Raw genomic sequence first — 9,461 nt, 5'->3', positions numbered from 1 at the left:
ACCAACTTGGGGCTCACCCCCTTCTGCTTCTTCCCCTTCTTCTGCTACTGCATCCTCTCCGAATAATGAAGCTGTAGGAGAGGTGGAGTACTCATTTCCACTACCGGCAGCTGAGCCCTCAGACGACTTAGAAGATACGTGCACTGAAGCTTGGGTAGTGGGGGAAGGTGGGGGTGTATCTCTCAACCTGTTTCTCTCCGGCCAGTTAGGAATGTACTCTGGCACGGAGTCTGATGATATATCCCGGGAAGACTCATACTCACTCTCCGACTGGTCAATGGCCCTATCTACAGCTTTAATGATTTTCCTTGTGTTCTTAATGTTTTATCTGACTTGTGGGGTCAACTTTATCATCTTTTGTTTCCCACCCCGGGAGGACTCTCCTCTTCCTGTTTGTTTACCACCTTTTCCTCTTAATCTCACCATTGTCTGCAAACAACATTCATTCAGACATTGTTAGTATCCAGCAAAACAATGAAGTTCACAGTTACAGAAAAACTGTTGCAGATAGTATGAAATTGTATAGTGCGGACCGCACAAAATGCAGTGTGGCCATAAAGAGGCTATTGCGGACCGCACAAAATCCATTGCGGTCCGCACAGAGGTGGGGTTCAGACTACCTATTCTCTGAAACTATACACTGTGGACCGCACAAAATGCCAATGTTGTCCGCATTGAAGCACCGTAGACCGCACAAAATGCAATGCGGCCACGGTCCTCAAATGTCAGCTTTTAGGACTTTCACCATTGTAGTCCGCACAAAATGCCATTGCGGACCGCATAGGGCACCGTAGACTGCATAAAATCCACCGCGGTCCACACTGAATGCCCAATAGTAACACCAACCTAGGGTTCATGATTTGTTCAATTTTAGTCCAATTTTACACCTATTGATGACTCCCTAAGTGTTGGTTTAGTGTTTTAACTACCTAAACCTACTTTTAAACAAAAATTAACTAACATAAGCTACAATATTGAAATAAAAACGAGTAGGGAAAGAAGAAGAAACAAGGGAAACAAAAATTTACTGAAAATAATAAAATTAAACAATTGAAAAGGGATTAAAGTACCAAAAGTAAGATGCTGAGATGATGAATAAGCCTTAGTGGTTGATTACGTGCAATAGAGAGATGAACAATGATTTTTTTAGGCTTTGAGAGTAAAGGGATCGAAAAGTTCAAAAGGAGGGCCTCAGGTTCTATTTATAGAAAAAGGTCATGGGGCCCAGCTTACCTACCCACCGCGGACCACACAAAATGGCACCGCGGTCCGCGGTGCTCGAAACCACAAGTCACTGACAAATTGACCCCTGCGGACCGCACAAAATGTGATGCGGCCGCAGTGGACCACCGCGGATCGCACAAAATGCAATGTGGCCGCGGTGGTAAACTTCAGAGATCCCCCACTTTTGTCAAATCATCAGTGCGGTCTGCATTGATTTCTTGCCTCGCACAAGGGTCTTTGCGGTCGCACAAAATGAGTGCGGTCCGTGTTGACAACTTCAGAGAGTGGTCATTTTCCAACTTTTTCCTGCACTGCATCAACACAATCCTACAGCATCTCACAACCAGTCAGTCCAAAAATAAATGCTACACTACAATGAAAATCAAAGAAAAACACATGGGTTGTCTCCCAAAAAGCTCATGATTTAATATCGCAACACGACGCAGGTTACCATCAAATCATTTGAGATGAAGAAGAGTCACCACGTGGCTGTCATCAATTTTTCCCAAGTAGTGCTTGACCCTATGCCCATTCACTCTGAAAACTTCCCCATTTTTGTTCTTCAAATCAAGTGCACCAAACGGGGTCACAAATACCACTTCAAAAGGTCCACTCCATTTTGACTTAAGCTTTCCTGGAAACAAACGTAATCGAGAGTTGAACAAGAGAACCAAGTCACCCACTTTGAACTCCTTGACACGAGCATATTTATCATGAAGTTACTTCATCTTGTCCTTGTACAAGGACGAACTAGAGTAGGCATGGAATCGAAATTCATCAAGTTCATTAAGCTACTCCATACGAAGATTTGCTGCCACATTCCATTCAAGATTTAATTTCCTCAAAGCCCACATGGCCTTGTGCTCTAACTCAACCGGTAGATGGTAAGCTTTCCCAAACACCAACCAATACGGAGACATACCAATCGGAGTCTTGTAAGCAGTCCTATAAGCCCATAGAGTATCATCCAACTTCTTTGACCAATCAGTCCTATTTGCATTGACCATCTTTGACAATATACTCTTGATTTCCCTGTTTGAAACTTCAACTTGGCCACTTGCTTGAGGATGATAGGGAGTAGAAACTTTGTGGTTGACACCATACTTTGCAAGCAAAGTGTCAAAAGCTCTATTGCAAAAATGAGACCCCCCATCACTTATGATTGCACGAGGAGTGCCAAACCTTGTAAAAATGCTCTTCTTGAGAAATGCAACAACACTCCGGGCCTCATTGTTGGGTAAAGCCACGGATTCAACCCACTTTGAAACATAGTCCACCGCCACAAAAATGTATGTGTTCCCACACGAGCTAACAAACGGGCCCATAAAATCAATGCCCCATACATCAAAAATATTAACATCAAGAATGGTATTGAGAGGCATATCATCTTTCTTCAAAATTCCACCCGCTCTTTGACATTCGTCACACCTATTCACAAGTTCACTTGAATCTTTGTACAAAGTTGGCCAATAAAATCCACAACTAAGAACTTTGGAAGCCGTCCTCGCCCCGCCATGATGGTCACCATAGGGAGAGGAATGACAAGCCTCCAAGATACTCAATTGCTCTTCCTCCGAGACACACTTTCGGATCACACCATCCGTGCAAATCTTGAACAAGTACGGCTCGTCCCAATAGAAATCCAAACTATCCCGTTTGAGCCTCTTCCTTTGGTTAGAAAAGAGCTCACACGGGATTATACCAGTCACAAGGAAATTAGCAACGTCCGCAAACCATGGCATACCATTCACCGACACCGAAAGGAGTTGTTCGTCGGGAAATAAGTCATTGATCTCTAGGCCATCACGAGGCCTCCCCTCCTCCTCCAAGGGGGGAAAGTGGTCCGCCACTTGGTTTTTACTACCCTTCTGGTCCACAATCCCCAAATCAAACTCTTGAAGTAACAAGATCATCACATCAGTCTAGCTTAGGAATCCTTCTTTGTCATCAAGTACTAGAGTGTGGCATGATCGGTATGGACTATGACCTTGGCACCCATAAGATACGGCCAAAATTTCTCCATTGCGAACACAATAGCCAAAAGTTCTTTCTCGGTCACCTTGTAGTTCACTTAGCGTCATTCATTGTCTTGCTCGCATAGTACACCGGAGGAAATATTTTGTTCACTCTTTGACCCAAAACTGCCCCAACCGTAACATCACCTGCATCATACATGAGCTCAAATGGCAAGCTCCAATTAGGTGCGGTAATGATAGGAGTGGTGGTCAACTTATGCTTGAGAAGTTCAAAGGCTTGCATACATCTCTCATCGAACACAAACTTGGCATCCTTTTCCAAAAGCTTGCACAAGGGGTTCACTACCTTCAAAAAGTATTTGATAAATCTCCAGTAAAACCCCGCATGCCCAAGAAAACTTCTAACTCCCTTGACAGAGGTAGGGGAGGGAGCCTTGAAATCATATCAATTTTTTGCTTTATCTACCTCAATACCGTGCTTTGATATTTTATACCCAAGAACTATGTCATCTTCCACCATGAAGTGACATTTCTCCCAATTAAGAACAATATTGGTTTCTTCACAACGGGACAAAATTCTATCAAGATTTTTCAAACACTTATCAAATGAATCACCCACAACACTGAAGTCGTCCACGAACACCTCCAAAATACCTTCCACCATATAAGTGAAAATGGCATTTATATACTGCTGAAATGTAAACAGTGCATTACACAACCCAAAAGGCATCCAAGAAAAGGCAAAGGTGCCATATGGACAAGTGAATGTGGTCTTCTCCCGATCTTCCGGAGCAATCAAGATTTGGTTGTACCCAGAATACCTATCCAAGAAATTGTAGAAGGCACGCCCAGCAAGTCGGTCTAACATCTGGTCAAGAAAAGGCAATGGAAAGTGGTCCTTGTGGGTCACTTTATTCAACTTGTGGTAATCCATGCATACCCTCCAATTGGTGATGGTTTTGGTAGGAATCAACTCATTTTGTGAATTTGCAACCACGGTCATGCCACCCTTCTTCGATACACATTGCACCGGCGAAGTCCAAGAGCTATCAGAGATGGGGTACACAACCCCGACATCCAACCACTTGATCACCTCCTTTTTCACATCTTCTTGTATTGCCTCGTTCAACCTCCTTTGATGTTCCAATGAGGGCTTTGCATCATCTTCCAGAATAATCTTGTGCATACAGAATGCGGGGCCTATCCCCCGGATATCAGCTAGAGTCCATCCAATTGCTTTTTTCCGCTTTTGAAGCACCGCTAATGTGGCATCAACCTGCATATTAGTAAGACAAGAGGAAAGAATAATTGGCAAAGTAGAACTAGGGCCTAAGAACTCATACTTGAGGTGTGGAGGCAACGATTTCAACTCCAACACCGGAGGCTCCTCAATTGAAGGTTTTGTTGGTGGAGTCTTCCGATTCTCAATGTCCAAAGATAGTTTTTAGGCTCATAAGAGTAAGATCCCATCCCATGTAAAGCATTCACACACTCCACTCGACCCTCATCATCATTGACATCAAGATTCAACAATACGGCCTCCAGAGGGTCCTCCACATTGATCATTTGGTATCATCAACTATCACTGCCATGATAAGGTCCACAAAAGAGCACACCTCAGAACTGTTGGGCTGCTTCATTGACTTGCACACATGAAAGACCACTTTTTTATCACCCACCCGGAAGGTGATTTCCCCTGCTTCCACGTCAACTAAGGCCTTCCCAGTAGCAAGGAAAGGTCTCCCTAATATGATTGGAACTTCATAATCCACCTCACAATCCAAGATTACAAAATCAGCTGGCAAGACAAATTTGTCCACCCGGACAAGCATATCATTAATAATACCCAATGGTCTCTTCATCGTTCTATTTGCCATTTGCAATCTCATGTAAGTCGTCTCGGTTGCCCAATACCCAAAGTCTTGAAAACTGAGTAGGGAATCAAGTTGATACTTGCCCCCAAATCACATAGAGCCTTAGCAAAGTCCGCACTCCAATGGTGCAAAGAATGGTGAAAACACCGGGATCTTCAAGCTTCGGGGCCATTGAATACACTATTACACTAATTTGGTGGGTCATCTTTATAGTTGCACAATCCATGGATTGTTTCTTTGTCACCAAGTCCTTCATGAATTTAGCATAGCCCAGCATTTGTTCAAGAGCCTCCACCAAAGGCACATTAATGGATAAGCTCTTCATCATATCAATGAACTTTTAAAACTGATTCTCATTTTTCTACTTCACGAGCCTTTGAGGATAAGGTGGAGGTGGCCTTGGAAAAGGAGCCTTGACTTTAGTCACAATCGGCTCCGGCATGTCTATTACATGTTCCCTCGATGGGTTCACATTCAATCCTCACTTCTTCATTCACATTCTCATCAATCACATTTTCAACCACCAAAAGAACTTCATCTTCTTGCAACTCAACTTCATCACTCAAAATTTGCTTTTGTTTGGAGGTATTCACATCACTTCCTCGTCCACTCCTTGTAGTTACTGCCATAACAGGATTCTTCCCACCCTTTAGGTTTACTACCATATCACTTGGTAGAGCACCCTTAGGGCGAGTATTCAAGGACTGTGAGATTTGGCTTAATTGCACCTCCAAATTTCTAATTGAATTATTGTGGGAAGACAATTGAGCATAGGAATCCACACTCTTTTTCATCATCTGTTCAAACATCATTTCAATTCTCCCCATGTCAGGGTTAGAAGAACTAGGACCTTGGGATGGAAGTGGGGGCAGATTGTTTTGTTGTTGGTACATTGGGGACCTTTGAATGCCCTGCCCCTGGTTTCCTTGATTACCATTGTTCCACCCACCTTGATTGTTGTTACCACCCCAGTTGTTGTTGTTCCCATTCCAATTACCCTGATTGTGCTGATTATTGTTCTGATTGCCCCAGTTGGAGTTTTGGTTGTTGTTCCCCAATTACCACTACCTTGTTGTTGATTGCCCCAATTGCCTTGGGGCCTTCATTGTTGTTGGTTGGAAGAATTGCCCTTTTGTTCTTGATAATTGTTCATGTATTGTACCTCTTCATTTTGCCCATCTAACTATCATCTTAGAATCCACCATAAACATTGTCAAATTGCTCCGAATTCCCTTGGTTCTGTTGACCTCGTTGTCTTCTTTTGTTGACTAGCATGTTGACACCCTCCATAGCATTTACTTGGCGAGGATTTTGACTTATTGCAATTGTGCCTTTGCTAGTTGGTTCATTATAGTTGTCAACTCAGCTATAGCCTGCCCATGATCATGAAACTCCTTGTGCAAATGAGTGACCGTGGGGTCACCCTGGGGAACATTGGCTCTACTTTGCCAAGCAGAAGAAGTGTCAGCCATCTCATCAAGAATGTCACAAGCCTCATCATAAGACAGCTTCATGAAGTTGCCCTTAGCAAGTTGGTTCATCAAGAATGGTTTGTTGTGTTAATGCCCCGGTAGAAAGTCTGTTGGATCATCGCCTCAGTCATATCATTGTTGGGGCATTCCTTTACCATTGTTCTATAGCACTCCCAAATCTCATGCAATGGTTGCTCCTGCTTGAAAGCCAAGATCTCATCTCTCAATTCTGCCATATGCCCCGGTGAGAAAATATTTGCAATAAACCTGTCCACCAACTCATCCCAAGTAGTGATGGAATGGTTGGGAAGTCGCTCAAGCCAATCCAATGCCTTCCCTCTAAGTGAGAATGGGAAGAGTCTCAACCGAAGTGTATCCTCGCACACATTACTTTGCTTGCTCCCCCAACAAGTATCTACGAACCCTTTAAGATGTTTGTAAGCATTTTGATTGGTAGAGCCCGTGAAATACCCACGCTGCTCCAGCAATGTCATCATCACATTGATAATTTGAAAATTGCCCGCCCGAATTCGGGGCGGGACAATTGCACTTGCATAGCATTGGTTTGGAAGCACTTGAGGAGCCACTCTTGGAGGAGGGTCTGGAATATTATCATTGGCCTGTCGGCCTCTCCTTTGTCCTTGAGGCACAATAGAGACCTCATCTTCAACATTGTCATCTACTTACTCCCCCGACAGAAGATCTCCAAAAGATGCGTTATTTAAGTTTGCTGCCATTTTGTACCTGAAGTTGTGACACACACAAATTAGTAACAAGGAAGGACAGAAGAGCAATACACAAAACTATTTAGATAGATAGCCAAAACCGTTAGCTCCCCCACAATGGCGCCAAAAAGTGATCGAGGCCAACCATGTACTACTATTGAGTAACAAGAGAGGTCGAAGCAGCTTTTACCCGAGAAGGTCGGGATCGATTTCCACAGGGAGCTAGATGTTGGAGTTGAGTTTCTATCTAAAGTGGAGTTGTGTATTTGTTCCTAATTGCACTTCTGAACATTTTTGGTTTTGATATGAATTCTAATTTTATAATACTACAATGCTAAATTAGGCTAAGTAAAGCTAAAATTAAACTATTGAGAGTTGATCAAATAGATAAAAGGCACTAGGGTAGTGACTTTCTCCTAGGTGGTCAATTGACGGATTCTTGAGTCTAAAGCTAGATTGTCATATTTGTGGAGTATGATATAACCATTGCACGACTCTACTCACTCTATACCTCTCGATAGTTCGAGTGATTTTACCCTAATTGACATTTTCAAGACCAATTGGGTATGCAAATTTGTGCAAGCAATCAAGGTTCAAGTCGGGTATTACTATCTCTAGGTTTAACCCTTTAATTGGGGCTATCAATCTCTTGAATACGCCCCAATTCCTTGTTGGACTAATTTCATGGACTTAGGCTCTCTTTCTCAAGAAGAGCCAAAGTTTACTAGGCATAAACTAGTGTTTGCAACCACTAATTCAATATTAAAACCCTAAATTAGTCCAAATATCAAACACTCATAGACAATCAAGCATCAAAACACAAGACTCATCAATTACCCACACTAGGGTTGAGCCACAACCCTAGCTAATGGGTCTAGCTACTCATAATTGGAGAAGAAAACAAAGAAATAAATGAAGATAAGCCCATAATAATTAATTACTAAATAAAACTTGAAGATTCAATCTTGAAACTAAGCTAAAATTACTCAAAATGGTAAAAGAGAAGAAGTCACGAGCGCAGCTCTGTCCCAAAATCTATCTGATGACCTAAAGATGGGAAAAGAAACTATTTATACTAGGCTGAAAATTCTGGACAAAAATACCCTTGCGGGGCTAGTGCGGACCACAAAGTGCGGCTGCACTAAGGCTCTTGGCTTGATTAATCTGCTCTCTGAACTTGGGCTTTGCGGACCGCACAAAGTCGAGTGCGACCGCGGTGGCTTTTATTGAGGTCTGCACAAAATGGACCGTAGACCGCAATGGGCTTCATCCTCCAATCTAGCAAGTCTCTGATCTTGGGCAATGCAGTCTACACAAAATCGAGTGCCGCCGCAATGAACCCAATGCGGACCACATAAAACCCTTTGTGGCCGCATTGCCTGGTGGCCTGAAAACATACCCTCTGAACTTCATCTTTGGGGACCGCACAGAATGGTGTGCGACCGCACTGGCCCTAATTGACCGAGCTTGGTATTGTCTTGGTACTTGTGCAAGTTTCACTCCTTTTTGAGCTGGTTTTTGACACCTTGTCACCTTGTTGATCAAACCTGCAATCAAGCACAACTTGTGAGCCTTTGGGACTATTTTTTTACACATTTCTAATCAAAACTTAAGCAAAAAGGAGTGTAAAATGCATCATAATCCCAAGTTAGCATACCCCGAGATCAAAATAGTGAGGCCGATGCACTAGCCAACTTAGGATCATCCGCCGTCTCTGATGAATTCAGCTCAGGGGCAGTGCTACAACTGATGAACTCGATGATAGAAGAAGGTCACGCCGAAGTAAACTCGACAAGTTTGACTTGGGATTGGAGAAACAACTACATAGATTTCCTGAAGATAGGAAAATTGCCTCTGAATCCCAAGGAATCGAGAGACCTGGGCACCAAGGCTACCAGATTTAGCTTAGTCGAAGGGGCATTGATCAGAAGAGACCGAATGCGCCATGGGAGAAGTTCACAAGGGAACTTACGGGAACCATTAGGGGGAAGAATCCTTACTTAGGAAGCTAATCAGAGTCGTCTACTATTGGAATGAAATGGATAAGGATATGAAGACTGTGTAAAAATGCGACGAGTGCCAAAGACATGCCCCGATAATTCATCAACTGGGAGAGATGCTCCACCCCATCCTGTCATCGTGGATGCTTATGAAGTGGGGAATGGACATAGTTGGTCCCCTGCTGTGGGC

This window comes from Nicotiana tabacum, chromosome 20 (assembly GCF_000715075.1).
Source record: "Nicotiana tabacum cultivar K326 chromosome 20, ASM71507v2, whole genome shotgun sequence".
NCBI lineage: Eukaryota > Viridiplantae > Streptophyta > Magnoliopsida > Solanales > Solanaceae > Nicotiana > Nicotiana tabacum.
This window is presented reverse-complemented; position numbering follows the sequence as displayed.